The 18,138-nt window shown below is 45.9% G+C and overlaps 1 protein-coding gene across 10 annotated transcripts in view; it reads right to left on the minus strand.

The window, feature by feature from the left end:
* The window catches only part of CHD3 (chromodomain helicase DNA binding protein 3), a 1,503,198-nt gene that overhangs the window by 504,656 nt on the left and 980,404 nt on the right, over window positions 1–18,138 (minus strand). The window lies entirely within an intron of this gene.

Consider the following 18,138-nt stretch of genomic DNA (forward strand, 5'->3'; position numbering starts at 1 on the left):
AGGCGACACTGGTATATGGAACTGCTCTTGATGTCGGAATGCAAACCCATTCACCTGCCACCACTTCCAACTTTGCTGACAAGGGGCAGATTCTCCATCCGGACAAAACTTCTCTTCACTTGTGTGTATGGCTCCAGAGTTCAATTAATTAAAGGATTTAGATCTTCCTCAAGAATGCAAGGATATACTTTCCAAAGCAAGAGCTGATTCCACCATCAAAACATATAGGTTAAAATGGAAAATATTCTGCATGTGGTGTCAACGATCTAACTTCCCTTCTTTAAAAGTATCTCTGGAGCAGATCTTGCCATATCTATTATCTAGGGCAAAATCGGGATTGACGCATGCATCAGTCAAGGTCCAACTTGCAGCCATATTGAGGTACAGAAGGTCACCTCATTCTCCATCCCTTTGCTCAGAGAGACTATTCAAACAATTTATCAAAGGATATTATTCAGGGCTTTCCCTCCAGTCAGACCCCCATTACCAGAATGGTGTCTCAATAGAGTACTAGCTGAATTAATGAAATCACCCTTTGAGCCCTTTCACAAAGCTGACTTAAAATTTCTAACATGGAAGGTGGCATTATTATTAGCGCGCAATTCTGCAAGAAACGTTTGCGAGATACAAGCCTTCACAACACAAGAGCCATACTTGTGTTTCACGGATGACTATGTCCTATTAGGAACAAACCCCTGATTTATTCCGAAAGTGCCAACTCATTTCTATTTGAATGAACCAATCATTCTTAGCACTTTGTTTCTCAATCCGGCTACCCCAGCTCAACATTTGCTTCACACTCTGGATCTCAAGAGATGTATTAAATACTATTTGCATCGTACAAAGAACATATGCAAATCTGATTAACTGTTTGTGTTATATAGCCGAACACGTCAAGGGTATGCAGTTACCAAGACCACTATCGCAAGATGGATTTCCGCAGCAATCTAATATTGTCGTACAAAGGAGGGTAAATCATTAACAGTCAAAGCCAAGGCATACCCAATGAGAGTGGTATCCACCTCAGCTGCTCTGTTTGCAGGTGTGCCATTAGAAAATATTTGCCATGCTGCGACATGTAAGAATAGCCACACATTTATGCAGCATACTGCCTGCAGTCGGAACTCAGGGAGGAGGCAGCCGTTGGACAAGCCGTGCTGAGACATTTGTTCCAGTAAGGTGAGCCTCTATTTGAGGGAAGATATCTTTACAAATGGGCTATGTTAATTTATTACATGGTGTTATGTCCATCACTCTTGTATTTTAAATATATATATATATATATATATATATATATATATATATATATATATATATCAGAAAACAAGATTCTCTTTCTATTTTAGCAAGAGAAAACCGCACTCTGTCGTTGTGAACAAGGTCCGGTGAGACCGAAACGATTCAGGGGATTCCTGTTGGTTGTTCATGATCTCACTAATGTATTAAAAGTTAAGGTATTTTTGGCACAACGACAGAGTGCGGTTTTCTCTTGCTAAAATAGAAAGAGAATCTTGTTTTCTGAAATATGGTTGTCCTGCCTCAAACCAGCACCACCGGAGAATTAAGTGCGCCGTAACACGCAGATAAGGACATCTTTACTTTATATATATATATATATATATATATATATATATATATATATATATATATCTATAGATATATGTGTGTGTGTGTGTGTAAGAAAAACTGTAGTTCTCCAGTACTGGAATCTTTCATAGATTCACATGCTTGAATCATTCCCTGTCGCCGAGATGGGAGTCCCCGGTACATTATAATAGCAATGTAGTAGTATCTATAGTGGAAAAAGGCCCAAAGGCTTCCCAACTTAGTTGCCTATCCTTGTCCATTTGAGAAAAAGGACCAAACCTAAGTTTCCCCTCCCTCTAGAACCCTCCTGTGAGAAGCTCCAGTCCCTCAGATTTTCCAAAGCACGAGTGCCAAAGTGTTTGAAGGAGAGAACATAGAACGGTGAGCTTCCATGGGGAGGAGGGAGGTTCGCATGTGAATCTATGAATTATTCCAATACTGGAGAACTACAGTTACAGGTAAGTAACTAATTTTCTTATTCCAGTATTGGAACTTTCATAGATTCACATGCTTGAATCAGAACAGCAAGCAGTAGTGAAGCACACTGTATGATATTATTACCACAATCACTGAAATAAGCACTATCATGAATGAAAGAAGAGAAAACATTAAATAGTCAACTTTTATGCGAAGAAAAAATCACTGTAGCAAGATAATTGATAAATAGCGCATTGTCAAGGGAATAACACAATCTTATACAATGTGCGCAAAATATACTGGGCTGGCGGACAAAATGAAATGAAGAAAATACAACAGCTCACCATTACTGGAACAAATGCAGCAGTATAGCCTGTCCTACCGCTACATCACCCTGCGGCGTTTCTTGCAAACAATAATGCCTTGCAAATATATGCGTGGATTTCCCGGTGGCCGCCCTGCAAATATCTTGGATGGGCACGCCTACGAAGAGCGCCGAGAATGTGGCAATCGCCCTTGTTGAAAGTTCATGAGTTGGTCTGTGCAGAGGTTTTCCTCCCTCTTTATGACAATAATCGATAGCAGAGGATATCCATCTTGCAATCCCCTGCTTGGAAGGCGACTGGCCTCTTCTAGGAGCACTGAATGCCACAAGAAGTTGATTTGATTTTCTAAAATGTCTAGTTCTGTCCAGATAAAACTTGAGACACCTTTTAACGTCCAAGGAATGAAGAGCCTGTTCCGGCGGTATTGAAGGATTTGGGAAATACGACTTTAGAACAAACGGTTGATTAAGATGGAAATCCGAAGGAACTTTGGGTATAAACTTTGGATTTGTTCGTAAGACTACCCTGTCTCTCTTCGACTGTAAAAAATGGTCCTTGTAGGAAGTTGGCTCTGTATGCACTATTTCAAAGTAAGAAATAGTATTCACAGAGTCCAAGGGTTCCCCTTAGAGGTAAGATAGTGGCAAAAAGAGATAATTCTAATGCTCTATTTTGTGTTAGTATGGTCGAGCAGTAGGCTTATCAGAGGGTAGTGTTAAGCATTTGTTGTACACACACACAGGCAATAAATAAGGAACACACACTCCGAGACAATTCCAGGCCAAAAGGTTTTTGTATAGAAAAATATATTTTCTTAGTTTATTTTAAGAACCACAGGTTCAAGATTTACAAGTAATACTTCAAATGAAAGGTGTTTCACGTAGGAACTTTAGGAACTTTGAATTAGCAAAATAGCATATACAGTTTTCACACAAATGACATATAGCTATTTTAAAACTAGACTGCAATTTTCAACAGTTCCTGGGGGAGGTAAGTGTTTGTTAGTTTTGCAGGTAAGTAAACCACCTACGGGGTTCAAAGTTGGGTCCAAGGTAGCCCACCGTTGGGGGTTCAGGGCAACCTCAAAGTTACCACACCAGCAGCTCAGGGCCGGTCAGGTGCAGAGGTCAAAGTGGTGCCCAAAACGCATAGGCTTCAATGGAGAAGGGGTTGCCCCGGTTCCAGTCTGCCAGCAGGTAAGTATCCACGTCTTCGGAGGGCAGACCAGGGGGGTTTTGTAGGGCACCGGGGGGGACACAAGTCAGCACAAAAAGTACACCCTCAGCGGCACGGGGGCGGCTGGGTGCAGTGCACAAAAAGGCGTCGGGTTCGCAATCGGTTTCAATGGGAGACCAAGGGGTCTCTTCAGCGATGCAGGCAGGCAAGGGGGGGGCTCCTCGGGGTAGCCACCACCTGGGCAAGGGAGAAGGCCACCTGGGGGTTGCTCCTGCACTCGAGGTTGGATCCTTCAGGTCCTGGGGGCTGCGGGTGCAGTGTCTTTACCAGGCGTCGGGTCTTTGAAGCAGGCAGTCGCGGTCAGGGGGGAGCCTCGGGATTCCCTCGGCAGGCGTCGCTGTGGGGGCTCAGGGGGGGTCAACTCTGGCTACTCATGGTCTCGTAGTCGCCGGGGAGTCCTCCCTGTGGTGTTTGTTCTCCACAAGTCGAGCCGGGGGCGTCAGGTGCAGAGTGCAAAGTCTCACGCTTCCGGCGGAAAACATGTGTTGTTTCAAAGTTGCTTCTTTGTTGCAAAGTTGCAGTCTTTGGGGAACAGAGCCGCTGTCCTCAGGAGTTCTTGGTCCTTCTAGATGCAGGGTAGTCCTCTGAGGCTTCAGAGGTCGCTGGACCCTGTGGAACGCGTCGCTGGGGCAATGTCTTTAAAAGTGGGGAGACAGGCCGGTAGAGCTGGGGCCAAAGCAGTTGGTGTCTCCGTCTTCTCTGCAGGTTTTCAGCTCAGCAGTCCTTCTTCGTATTAGGTTGCAGGAATCTATCTTGCTGTGTTCTGGGAGCCCCTAAATACTCGATTTAGGGGTGTGTTTAGGTCTGGGGGGTTAGCAGCCAATGGCTACTAGCCCTGAGGGTAGCTACACCCTCTTTGTGCCTCCTCCCTGAGGGGAGGGGGGCACATCCCTATCCCTATTGGGGGAATCCTCCATCTGCAGGATGGAGGATTTCTAAAAGTCAGAGTCACCTCAGCTCAGGACACCTTAGGGGCTGTCCTGACTGGCCAGTGACTACTCCTTGTTTTTCTCATTATCTCCTCCGGCCTTGCCGCCAAAAGTGGGCCCGTGGCCAGAGGGGTCAAGCAACTCCACTAGCTGCAGTGCCCTGGGGTGCTGTAACAAAGGGGGTGAGCCTTTGAGGCTCACCGCCAGGTGTTCCAGTTCCTGCAGGGGGAGGTGAGAAGCACCTCCACCCAGTACAGGCTTTGTTACTAGCCACAGAGTGACAAAGGCACTCTCCCCATGTGGCCAGCAACATGTCTGGTGTGTGGCAGGCTGCTAAAACTAGTCAGCCTACACGGGTAGTCGGTTAAGGTTTCAGGGGGCACCTCTAAGGTGCCCTCTGGGGTGTATGTTACAATAAAATGTACACTGGCATCAGTGTGCATTTATTGTGCTGAGAAGTTTGATACCAAACTTCACAGTTTTCAGTGTAGCCATTATAGTGCTGTGGAGTTCGTGCATGACAGACTCCCAGACCATATACTCTTATGGCTACCCTGCACTTACAATGTCTAAGGTTTTGCTTAGACACTGTAGGGGCATAGTGCTCATGCACTTATGCCCTCACCTATGGTATAGTGCACCCTGCCTTAGGGCTGTAAGGCCTACTAGAGGGGCGACTTATCTATACCTATAGGCAGTGTGAGATTGGCATGGCACCCTGAGGGGAGTGCCATGTCGACTTAGTCATTTTATCCTCACTAGCACACACAAGCTGGCAAGCAGTGTGTCTGTGCTGAGTGAGGTGTCCCCAGGGTGGCATTCGACATGCTGCAGCCCTTAGAGACCTTCCCTGGCATCAGGGCCCTTGGTATCCGAGGTACCAGTTACAAGGGACGTACCTGGATGCCAGGGTGTGCCAATTGTGGAAACAAAAGTACAGGTTAGGGAAAGAACACTGGTGCTGGGGCCTGGTTAGCAGGCCTCAGCACACTTTCAAATCATAACTTGGCATCAGCAAAGGCAAAAAGTCAGGGGGTAATCATGGCAAGGAGGCATTTCCTTACAGTCCTTGATAGTGAATGCTTGAATCTCGCTTACTCTTCTGGCTGAGGTAAGGGCGAGAAGGGGAGCTTTGTGAATCGGTTCAAACTGAGGTTTCATTACTTGGGACAAAACCAGGTTGAGCTGCCACAATGGTGGTGGTGGGCTGACTGAAGATCGAAAAAGTCCTTTAAGAAATAGTTTTATGACCCTTGCGGACCATAAAGAAGGTGCGTTGTCCTTCTTCCTATACCAGGAAATTGCTGCTAAGTGGACTCTAATCAAAGTGTTTGCCAAACCTGATCTGGCTAGATGGAGGAGATAAGGTAGTATCTGCTCCGGCGATGAGGAGAAAGGATGTACCTGAGCCTGTTTGCACCATTTGCAAAACCTTCTCCATTTCAGGCGATAACATTAGTTGGTACTGTCAGCTGCAGCTCTGGCGAGGATGACTCTACAGTCTGAAGAAATATTCAGGTGTGCAAATTCATGGCGTTCAGGAGCCAGGCTGTCAAGTGAAGTGAAGGTGGATCCGGGTGGAGAATTTGACCATCGCTCATTGTTAGGAGCGACGGCATCACTGGTAGACCAACACTGTGGCTCTCTGAGAGGAGAATCAGCTCTGTATACCAATACTGCCGAGGCCATGCCGGGGTGATCAGGAGAAGTCTGCAACGTTCTTTCTTGACCTTCGCCAATACTCTCGGTAGGAGGGAAATGGGAGGAAAAGCGTTAGCATAAATTCCTGACCATGCTATCTAAAACACATTCCCCCAAGAGCCCCGATGGGGATCCCGACTTGCAAAGAATTGGTATTTTGCATTCTGTGGGCTAGTGAAGAGATCCAGGTTTGGTTCTCCCCATAGGGAGAAAACTCAATATAACACCCCCTGATCCAGTTCCCACTCGTGGTTGGATGACACCGACCTGCTCAGAGAGTCAGCTATGGCGTTCTGAGCGCCCGGGACGCATTCTGCTCGAAGATTCTCTCTGTGAATGATGGACCAGTTCCAAATGCGCTGAGATTCTCGCGGTAAGAGGAGAGATCTTGTTCCTCCCTGCTTGTTGACATAATGCATAGTTGCAGTGTTGTCTGTACGAATGAGCACTGAAGAGCCCCTTATCTTTGGAAGGAAAGCGAGAAGCGCTAGGCGAACTGCCTTCAATTTGAGATAATTAATGTGAAGAGACCTCTGATGTGGCTTTCATCTGCCCCTGACTTGTAAGTGCTGAAGGAAGGGTCCCCAACCTTTGAGAGATGCGTCGGTAGTGATCAACCATGGAGCAGGTTGGAGGAGAAAGACAGTCCCACCGACAAGTGAGATTCTTGAGTCCACCAAGACAGATGTTATCATGGGTTTCGTTATTCTGATTATATAGTCGAATGACCCCTTGGACTGTGTCCACTAAAGGTCCAGCTGTTCTTCGAGGTGTCGCATTCTGAGATGACAGAATGGCACTAGTGGAATGCAGGAAGACATCATTCCCAACAGGGACTTGAAGAGGCGAACTGAAATTGAATTTCTTTTTTGCACCAGCCTGGCCAAGGATATGGGCCTTTTCAGACTCTCTCCTGTAGGAGTTGCCTTGTTGCTGGATATGTCCAAAACTGCCCCCAGAAATGTTCTTCTTTTCAAGGGTTGGAAAGCTGATTTGTTGCGGTTGATAGTTAGGCCCAGATTTGCGAATAGCACCACGCATGTGGATGTTGACCTCAGTGCCTGAGACCTGGACTTGGCCTTGATCAGCCAGTTGTCCAAATACGGGAAGACCTGATGGTTGTGCCTTCTGAGGAAGGCTGCAACCGGAGCTAGGCATTTGGTAAAAATTATTGGGGCCGATTTGAGGCCGAAAGGAAGTACTTTGAATTGGAAATGCTCTCCGGCTTCCGTGAATCTGAGATATTTCCTGTGGGATGGGTGTATAGGGATATGGAAGTATGCGTCCTGTAGATCGAGGGTGGACATATAATCTCCCAGACTGAGAAGGGAAAGAATATCGCTTAAGGTAATCATACGGAATGACTGCTTCTTGAGGTAAGTATTGAGATCCCTGAGATCTAAGACTGGATGCCAATCTTTTCACTTCTTTTGAACCAGGAAGAACCAAGATCAAAACCCCTTACTTTTGTCCTGATCTGGAACTCTCTCTAAGGCTCCCTTGAGGAGCATTGACTTGAATTACTGTTTAAGCAGATTGAAGTGTTTCAACATTCGTGGAAAGGAAGGGTCTTGCAGGTGGGATCTGCAGGAATTCAAAAGTATGGCCAAATTGGACCAGGTTTAAGACCCATTGGTCTGATGTAATTTTTTGCCAATTCTGAAAATGTTGGGAAATCATTCCTCCTATTTTTGTATCCGAGTAAATGTAAGTAGCCGGAGTCATCAGGAAGTCATCGCCTGCGTGCTGCTTCCTTTGCCTGTCTTCCTGTTCTTCTCTATTGCACTGTTCTCGTATATGCCAGTTGTGGAGGCTGCCTCTGTTGGTACTGAGGACGAAAGGACATTTATATTGTTGAAAACCTCCACTGTTAGATGGATACCCCTGACATCTAGCACCCGGAAAGGGCTGCCTTCTAAATTGTAGGGTGCCAAGGGACTTGGCTGTGTCTCTATTGGTTTTAATGGTATGAAGGGTGTCATCAATATGCTTTCTGAAGAGGGCTTCTCCATCGAAAGGCATGTCTAGAATCTTGCTTTGTACTTCCGGCCTAAAAGAAGTTGTACTGAGCCAACCTTGCCTCCTTAAAACAGCCGCACCTGCCAGCTTCAGAAACGCTGTGGTAGCGATATCCATTGCACAATCTATAACCTCGGCGGAAGACCTTTCTCCTTCTTGCAAGATTTTACTCGCTTCCTTCTTTGATTGCTCTGGGAGTTCATCTAAGTAGGGAGCAATGTCTGCCCATAACTGTCTGTCATATCTGCTGATTACAGCCAAAGAGTTAGAGACCCTACCATAAGGGAAGGCATCAAGGAGAAATGTTTCCCTATGTTATCCAGTCTTCTTCCTTCCTTGTCTGGCGGAGCCGATATTGGTGCCAAAGGGTTTCTGGACCTGTGTTGTGCTGCTTGGGTAATGACTGAGTCTGGCTTGGGGTGTCCCGTGAGGCAGACCGGGGAATCGTCGGGTGCCTTATATTTCTTATTTAGGCGAGGCAGGACAGGAGTGAGAGTAGCCGGATTTTTCTTTACCTTGATGCCTTTGTCCCATATGTAGTCTACTATGGGTATTCATTTTACACTTTTTTTAAAAGGTTCCTTAAAATCATTAAGGAAACAATCCATTTGTTTTGATGGCATGGGTAGTGCAAACCTTTTCGCAGGTCTTTCTCGTAAACTGTTAAAACTCCAAATGTCACCTGGAGGGGACTCTATCGTGACCGGGGAGGGCGAAGGTGGAGTAGGAATTTGGTAATCGTCCCACTCTGTTATTGCATCTGGCAACTCATCCTCTTCTCTGTCATCCTCCAATGTCGACAGATCCTGTGCCAGAACTGATATGGGCGAATGTGGAGGTACATCCAACGGCAGTACCTCTGGGTGAACAGGTGTGGAAGGAAGTGGTACAGAAGGAGGCAGAGATGGCTGCTGTACTGCAGAGCTGGCTGGCAGAAATCGCCTTCTGTAGTCATCAATCATCAATTGCAAGTCAGCTATTTCGGACCCCGGTGAAGGGACCATTTGTTCCTGGTAAGGATATTTCTGTGCAGGTGAATAAAAGGATTGAGGATCACGCTGATTATCCTCATCAAAGTCCTGGCATTTCACATGTAACTCTGAAGGGCTATGTGCAATTCCAAACGGGCCCTCATCTTCTGAGTCCTCCTCTTCTAAAGATGATGAAGATACCTTACTTGGTGATGTGTGCGATGGAGAGAGCAAGTTAGGGGGTCATTTTGACCTCAGCGGTCTTTTCACAAGGCCGCCAAGGGACCGCCGTGCTGAAGACCGGCAGTGGTGGCGGTTTTCCACTCGGCGTATTATGACTGCTGGCAGCCCTCCATCCTTTTTCAGACGGAGAGCCGCCAGCAGCCATACTGGCGGGCAGCGGGGAAGTGGAGGTTGCTCCACCTCCACCGCCACGTCAACAGAACACCGCCCACTGAATCACATCCTGTGATTCGGCGTGGCAGTGTTCTGTTGACGGTGTGGTGGCAGCGGAGCAGCCCCCATGGAACCCGTCCCCTCCCGGAGGATCAACGGACCAGGTAAGTTGATAGTCTGTTAGGGGAGGGGGGTGGGGTGGTGTTGTGTGCGTGCATGGGGGTGTGCGTCTGTGTATGTAGAGGGAGGTGTGTGAGTGCGTGTATGATTGCGGGGGTGTTGTGTGTTTGGAAATGAGTGCGTGTCTGTCTGTATGTATGTCTGTATGGATGTGTGCGTGAATGTCTCAATGTGGGTGTGTGCGTATGACTGTGTGGGTGGCAGGTGGCATGTATATTGGTGTGTGTGCGTGTATGAGTGTTGGTGGTGCCTGCGTGCGTGTCAGGTGTGTATGTGTAATGTAATGTTGGGGGTAGGGGTGGGGAGGTGGGTCCTGCCACCTTTGGGGGTGGCAGGGGGGGTGTAGGGGAAGGACTCGGGGTTGGGGTGGGGGGTGGGGGAGACCCCTATCAGTGCCAGGGAAGGAATTCCCTGTCACTGATAGTGCTTATCGCTATGGATTTCATGGCGGTTCCAAACCCCATGAAATCCATGGCGGTCAGCCGGGTCATGATACCGCCAGCGGTATTGTGACGACCGCCGGGCTGGAGACCCAGGTCTCCAGCCCAGCGGTCATCTCCGCCCTGGCGGGTGGATCGGAGAAGTGGCGGATGACCGCCGTGGTCATAATTCCAATTTTTTTTACCGCCAGCCTGTTGGCGGTAAGACCGCCGCTTCTCTGCCGACCGCCAGGGTTGTAATGACACCCTTAGATTTTTTATAATTTTTTACCGTCATCAATGGTATCGGCGACAATGATGTTGTCGGTGGAGTCAGCTGCGACGACGGAGCGGTCGACAACGGAAAAGGTGTCACTGTCGACGACGGTCTCACCGGCGTTTTTGTCGATGAAGGTGAGGCGATGGCTACCTTGATCGTCGACGAGGTGACAGAAAATGCCGTCGAGGAGGGCGTTGTCGCGGTAAGCATAGTCGAAGCACTACACGCCGTAGACACAGTCATCGTTGTAGCGGTCAACGATGAGGCCGTGCACACTATTTTTTACGTTGTCGTCAACTACGCGATTGTCGATGATGCTGTTGTTGACGGTGTCGTCGTCGTACTTTTCCCAGTATGCCGAACCACAGGAGGTGGTGTGGGGGACTCAGAAGAGGCTTTCTTTAGACATTCTGAGGAAGCAGAACGTTCTTTAGTGTCTCTGTTGGAGGATACAGGCCTCCTGTGAGGAGAACTGGAAGGGCTGTCAGCTTTGCAAGACACTTGCTTTGTCTTTTTTTTAAAGTTTTTTTGGGTAGATCCTCAGAATGATGAGCTTGAGGTGATCTCCCCTTTTTGTGGAGCTTTCTTGATGATGAAGATGAGTCCTCACTTTCGGAACCAGAAACAGGGTTTGATCTGGATTTTAACTTTTGTAGCCAAATAAGTAGCCTGCCCCCCCTGTCCTTAAGGGTTTTGTTAGAAAATGTTCTGCGTACCTTACAGTCCTTGGCCACATGCTCAGGATAAAGGCAATAAATGTGAATCTTCAAAATGATGTCTCTTCTTAGCACAGGTTTTACAGGCCCTAAAGAGGCTTCTCTTTTGTTTGTCTGACATGGTTATAATTTGAGAAAATCAAATTTCTGTAAACCAGGAAACAGGCCTGAAGCTTTGTTTGTCAAAAACATCTTCTTTCTATGGTAGAAAAACAGTAGAAAAAGTTCCTTGAAGGTTTAACTGAGTAGAGCTCAGGGGAGACTCCCTAGCACGACGTGCAGTAGAAAATCTGAGGGACTGGAGCTTCTTACAGGAGGGTTCTAGAGGGAAGAGAAGCCTTATTGGCTGAAACTTAGGTTTGGTCCTTTTTCTCAAATGGACAAAGATAGGCTACTAAGGTGGGAAGCCTTTGGACCTTTTTCCACTACAGATACTACTACATTGCTATTATAATGTACCGGGGACTCCCATCTTGAAGACGGGGAATGATTAAAGCATGTCAATCTTTTAAAGTTCCAATACTCGAGGAAATATATATATATTGTAGGAAAATGCCACTGTTGGCATGGTTACCCCCTAACATTTTGCCTTTTATTGATGCTAGTTATGATTGAAAATGTGCTGGGACCCTGCTAACCAGGCCCCAGCACCAGTATGCTTTCCCTAAACTGTATCTTTGTCTCCACAATTGGCACAGCCCTGGCACACAGATATGTCCCTTGTACACGGTACCCCTGGTATCAAGGGCCCTGTGGCCAAGGAAGGTCTCTAAGGGCTGCAGCATGTCTTATGTCACCCTGGGGATCCCACACTCAGCACATGCACACTGCCTCACAGCTTGTGTGTGCTGGTGGGGAGGAAAAGACTAAGTTGACATGGCACTCCCCTCAGAGTTCCATGTCAACAACCCACTGCCTGTGGTATAGGTAAGCCACCCCTCTAGCAAGCCTTACAGCCCTAAGGCAGGGTGCACTATACCACAGGTGAGGGCATATCTGCATGAGCACTATGCCCCTACAGTGTCTAAGCCAATTCTTAGACATTGTAAGTGCAGGGTAGCCAAAAAGAGAATATGGTCGGGAGTTTGTCAAATACGAACTCCACAGTTCCATAATGGCTACACTGAAAACTGGGGAGGTTTGGTATCAAACTTCTCAGCACAATAAATCCACACTGATGCCAGTGCAGGATTTATTGAGAAATGCACACAGAGGGCATCTTAGAGATGGCCCCTGTCTACCAGCCCAACTACCAGTGCTAGGCTAACCAGTTTCTGCCAGCCTGCCTCACATGGGGTGAGTGCCTTTGTGCACTCTGTGGCCAGGAACAAAGCCTGTACTGAGTAGAGGTGCTTCACACCTCCCCCTGCATGGACTGTAACACTTGGCGGTGAGCCTCAAAGGCTCAAGCCTGGTATTACAGAGCCCCAGGGCACTCCAGCTAGTGGAGATGCCTGCCCCCCGGACAAAGCCCCCACTTTTGGCGGCAAGTCCGGAGGAAATATTGAGAAAAAACAAGGAGGAGTCACCCTCCAGCCAGGACAGCCCCTAGGTGTCCTGAGCTGAGGTGACACCTGCCTTAGGAAATCCGTCATCTTGCTTTAGAGATTTCCCCCAGTAGGATTAGGGATGTGCCCCCCTCCCCACAGGGAGATGGCACAAAGAGGGTGTAGCCACCCTCAAGGACAGTAGCCATTGGCTACTGCCACCCAGACCTAAACACACCCCTAAATTGAGTATTTAGGGGCTACCCTGAACCCAGTAAACGAGATTCCCGACGACCTGAAACAAGAAGAAGGACTGCTGACCTGAAAGCCCTGCAGAGACGACCAAGACAACAACTGACTTGGCCCCAGCCCTACCGGCCTGTCTCCAGACTCAAAGAACCAGCAACAGCAACGCATCGAGCGGGACCAGCGACCTCTGCCGACTCAGAGGACTGCCCTGCAACCCACAGGACCAAGAAACTCCTGTGGACAGCGGCTCTCTCCAGCCTCACTCTGGAAGCTTGAGTCCCCAACACTCTGCACCCGATGCCCCCGGCTCATGTCCAGAAGAACCAACACTGCAGAGAGGACCCCCAGGCAACTCCAACGACGTGGACACCCTGAGACGACCTCACTGCACCCCCACAGCGACGCCTGCAGAGAGAATCCAGAGGCTCCCCCTGACCGCGACTGCCCGGTAACAAAGAACCCGACCCCTGGAAGAATCACTGCACCTGCAGCCCCCAGGCCCAAGAGAAACCAACTACCGGTGCAGGAGTGACCAGCAGACGGCCCTCATTGTTGCCCAATCAGTGGCTGGCCCGGGAAGCCCCCCTGTGCCCTGCTTGCATCGCCAGAGAGACCTCTCGGTCTCTCCGTTGATTTCAACCTAAAACCCGACACCTACTTTGCACACTACACCCGGCCTCCCCTGTGCCACTGAGGGTGTATTTTGTGTGCCTGTTTGTGACCCCCCCACTGCTCCACAAAACCCCCCTGGTCTGCTCCCTGAGGACGCAAGTACTTACCTGCTAGCAGACTGGAACCAGAGTAACCCTGGTCTCCATAGACACCTAAGCTATTCGGACCCTACTTTGACCTCTGCACCTGACCGTCCCAGTGTTGCTGGTGCTGTGTGTTTGGGGATGACTTGAACCCCCAATGGTGGGCTGCCTATGCCTCGAAGACTGAACTTGTAAGTACTTTACTTACCTGAAAAACTAACCTTTACTTACCTCCCCCAGGAACTGTTGATTTTTGCACTGTGTCCACTTTTAAAATAGCTTATTGCCAATTTTGCCAAAACTGTGTACATTACTGTTTTAATTCAAAGTTCCATATTTACCTATGCCAAGTACCTTACAATTTATGTACTTACTTGAATTCTGAAACTTGTGGTTCTATAATAAATTAAGAAAATAATATTTTTCTATATAAAAACCTATTGGCCTGGAGTTAAGTCTTTGAGTGTGTGTTCCCATGTATTGCCTATGTGTGTAGAACAAATGCTTAACACTACCCTCTGATAAGCCTACTGCTTGACCACACTACCACAAAATAGAGCATTAGTATTATCTCATTTTGCCACTATCGACCTATAAGGGGAACCCTTGGACTCTGTGCACTCTATCTCTCACTTTGAGATAGTATATACAGAGCCAACTTCCTACATATATGTATATGTATCATTGTTTTATATATATATTGTGATTATAAATGTAAATATATTGCATTGTTATTACCCGCCATCCGCAAATATGGTATTGTTTCATGACACAATGCTGAAATACTGCTTGATATTCTGACTCAAGCATGTGAATCTATGAACGATCTAATACTGGATAAGAAAATGAATTACCTGTAACTGCAGTTATCCAGTATTGGTATCTTTCATAGATTCACATGCAACACACTTTCCTCCCCTGAGAGGCTCCCATCATAACTTATATTCAAAACATATGGGATGGCAAAAACATCATTTTAAACGTACCAAGTTAGAAGTGGCCAAAATATCAAGGTGGCCTTTGTCTGCCTGAGATGCCACTCTACTATAAGGTAAACCACTTGGCACATCTGGCTTACCTCTTCTAGACAGAGAATCCAAAACCAGACTGAGCATCAATCGAACAGAACCATAAAGAAGAGGCCAACCAAAGACTACTATACAGGGCTGCCTCTTCAGTGGAAGTCAACTTAACCAGGTAATTATTACAAAGGAGCAGGTCTGGGAAATGATACAAATATCTGCATGCCCATGCTTATCTCCATAAAAGTGCCCTCCTCTGGAATAAAAGAACAATATGGATTGGCTGCAACATGATACATTAGGAAACTTGGTTTGGTTAAGTGCATGTTTCACACTAGACCTCCCTACGTGAGGAATTTCAATGGGACGATCAACAACAACAACAGTACCTCCAACAGACACACTGCATATTAAAAGCATTGACCATTTTCAAACACTCCCCCTCAATCAGAAATCTATGAAAAACTAAAATGCTGGACTTCAAATACAAGCATGGTATCAGGACTGTATGGACACTGCTGAAAGAGCATCACTCTTGCCCCTTCTGAATCTTTCTGCATGAGAAATGGGCCAGCAGACTGGGAGAGAATACTCTGAAGATAACTGGAGGGAACTACTAGAAACTCATGACAGGGGGTTGCGGAAGGCAAGACTTAAACTTAACTTCTTTAAAATACTGAAAAACGGGTACTGGTCACTGTACAAACTCTGTAGTGCTAGCCTAACTCACACCTTCGTCTGCTAGCAATGCGGGTATACTTATGTGTATTGCTCCATACACTCTTGCAACAGGTAATTAACACAATGAAATGCCACCAATGCGTTGGACTTGCAACTATTTCCCGGACTAATTTTTCTCCATGACCCTTGAACATTTCAGACATCAATTGCAATATACCAAACGTTGGACTGACTGATAAAGCATTTTCAGCAACCATGTTAGCAATTCTGAGGCGATGGAAGCAAAGAACTCCTCCCATGCACATGGATTGGATGTGTGATAGGAATATCAAATCATCCCATTAAGAATTTATATACAAAATGCAGGATCAGTCAGATCTTTTCGGGGAAATGTGGTTCCCCATTCTCTGCCAATCACCATAACCAAGTCCCCAACTCCTGTTCGCAATTTTCAATGATGAGTACCCCAAACTGTCCAGCTAGCCCCTTTACAGGTACACTGGTGATGAAACTATTACCCAGGCCAGTGACTCAACTTTGCCTTCTCCAATTTCAGATCAGACAGTTTATTGCTGTTTGACTTAAATATTAAGCTGAACTGTGTGAACAGCAAATGGAAGCCTTTTGTGTTTGTACACTGACAACAAGCCTTATAATTACTATTACAAATCTTCTCTGAGACTCAATGGCTTATACATATTTATCCTATGTCAACTCACTTTAAGCTTGGTTTTATTATCCTGAGCATTGACATTATCAAGAAAACACAATAAAGAAATAATGAGGAAAAAGGAAGAAGGAAGAAAAAAGTTTAGTTACTTGTAATCCTGCTCTGCTTTGTAGGAATCGTCACTGAAGCATTCATAAACATTACAATAATTCTGCGCTGTCTGTTTATAGCTGGATAGTTCATTAAAATCCACACTAGGTGTTAAGTTCCATCTGTCTTCATGATTAGTCACACTGTGACAGTCTATCAGAGGCGCAATATGTTTTTCGGAGAACATGCAATGAACTTGAATAGCATTTTCAAGTCTGCAGCTGTATGTAGAGAAGAAACAGAAAATGCAGCCCAATAGTCTTTCACTGTAGAATCAAAAAAAAGATTTCTGCCTCTTCCGAGATTCAAGGCAGTTTCACTACCTATAATGCACCCTACTGGCGGTTACCTCAGAAAAACTGTTTTTTTTTAAACTTTAAGATGGATAATGCAGTTTTATTTTATTTATTGGTATCCAATGGCTGATTTTACTCCACAGGGAATGCAGGTGGGTTGTTTAGAATTTCAATTAAGATTCATATGATGCAGAACACGGACAACACATAAGTAACCCTTCCTTCTGCTTTGAATGATCTTCATTTATAGTCAAACACTAGAATAGCGATTGTTGGGCAGCAGGAAGTGAGCTACTTGAAACAAATCACAAATGAAGGTGTCTGTGATATAATGTAGGGAAAATATATCTTAATCTCGATTTAAACAGATTTCTCAGTGTTTCCTGACTCATTTTAGCATCTTCCTGAGAGTTGAAATCCAAGCAATAATGTTTTGGGAATGTGTATAATGATTTTCATATAGCTGCTTTACATACGTCAGCTATTGGTACATGTCTGATCCAAGCTGCTCCCTCTAGTAGAATGAGCTCTAGGTTTACTGGGCAGAGGTTTGTTTGTTAATTGATAGCAAAATGTTATACAAGAAACTATCCATTTAGCTATAGATTGTTTGGATGTGGCCAGGCCTTTCCTAACCTGACCACAGTTAATGACAAGCTCATTCATCTTTCTTACAGTCTTTATTTTATCTAGCTAGAAACAGATAACTCTTGTGATATTTAGAGAGTGTGCAGTACGTTCAGCAGGTGTTAAAGGATTTGGAAAGGGAGAAAGAGTAATATACTGCTTAATATCAAAATCCAAAACAACCTTAAGGCGAAATGAAGGATGGTTTCTCAATACTCCTCTGTTAGAGTGGAAAATAGCATAATGTTTTATTGCAGATAGGGCCTGCAATTCGCTTACTCTTCTAGCAAAGGTGATGGCTATTAGGAAGGCTATTTTCAATGACAAATGCTGCACTTTTGTCTTCTCTACAGGCCTAGAAGGTGAGCCCATTCATTTTCATAGCACAGTGTTTAACTAGTAGGGTGGAGAAGGGTGTCTTATCTGAGTAAACACTTTTTAAGTCCTTCCAAAAAATCCTTGATGACTGGTAGTTTCAAAACCTTTGGTTTGGAGACTTCCTGTATGCTGTCATAGCTGCCAGATGGCCTTTTATTGGTGAAAAGTGCATCTTTGTCTGGGCTAAAAAAAAAGCAATGCAAAAACACATCTTCTAAACAAGTAATGGGATTGTGTCTTTTTTCTTAATAACAAATATTGAATCTCTTCCATTTTACATAACCTTATGGAGGACTGTTGCAATTCTTTCAACATTTCAATACAGACCGGTAGGAGGTTTACTCCATACTGTTTGACTTTAGAAACTACACAGAGAAATTTAATTATAATTATGCAAGCGCTGGGTGGTGGATTTAACCCTGAAGTCTTGTTAGAAGGTCAAATCTGTACAGAAGCCTTTGTGTCGTTTTATGGACATTTGAAGTAAAACACTGTCTCTGCCCATCTGTTGCTACTAGTATCATTTTCGATTGATGTCTTCCAATTTTCAGTATCATGGGTAGAAAAGTGTAAAGAAATGATCTCAACCATTTGATCAAAAGGGCATTCCCTAGAGTTCCATTTGTGGTAGTCTGGACACAAAGTA

The sequence above is a fragment of the Pleurodeles waltl genome, chromosome 12 (genome assembly GCF_031143425.1).
Source record: "Pleurodeles waltl isolate 20211129_DDA chromosome 12, aPleWal1.hap1.20221129, whole genome shotgun sequence".
NCBI lineage: Eukaryota > Metazoa > Chordata > Amphibia > Caudata > Salamandridae > Pleurodeles > Pleurodeles waltl.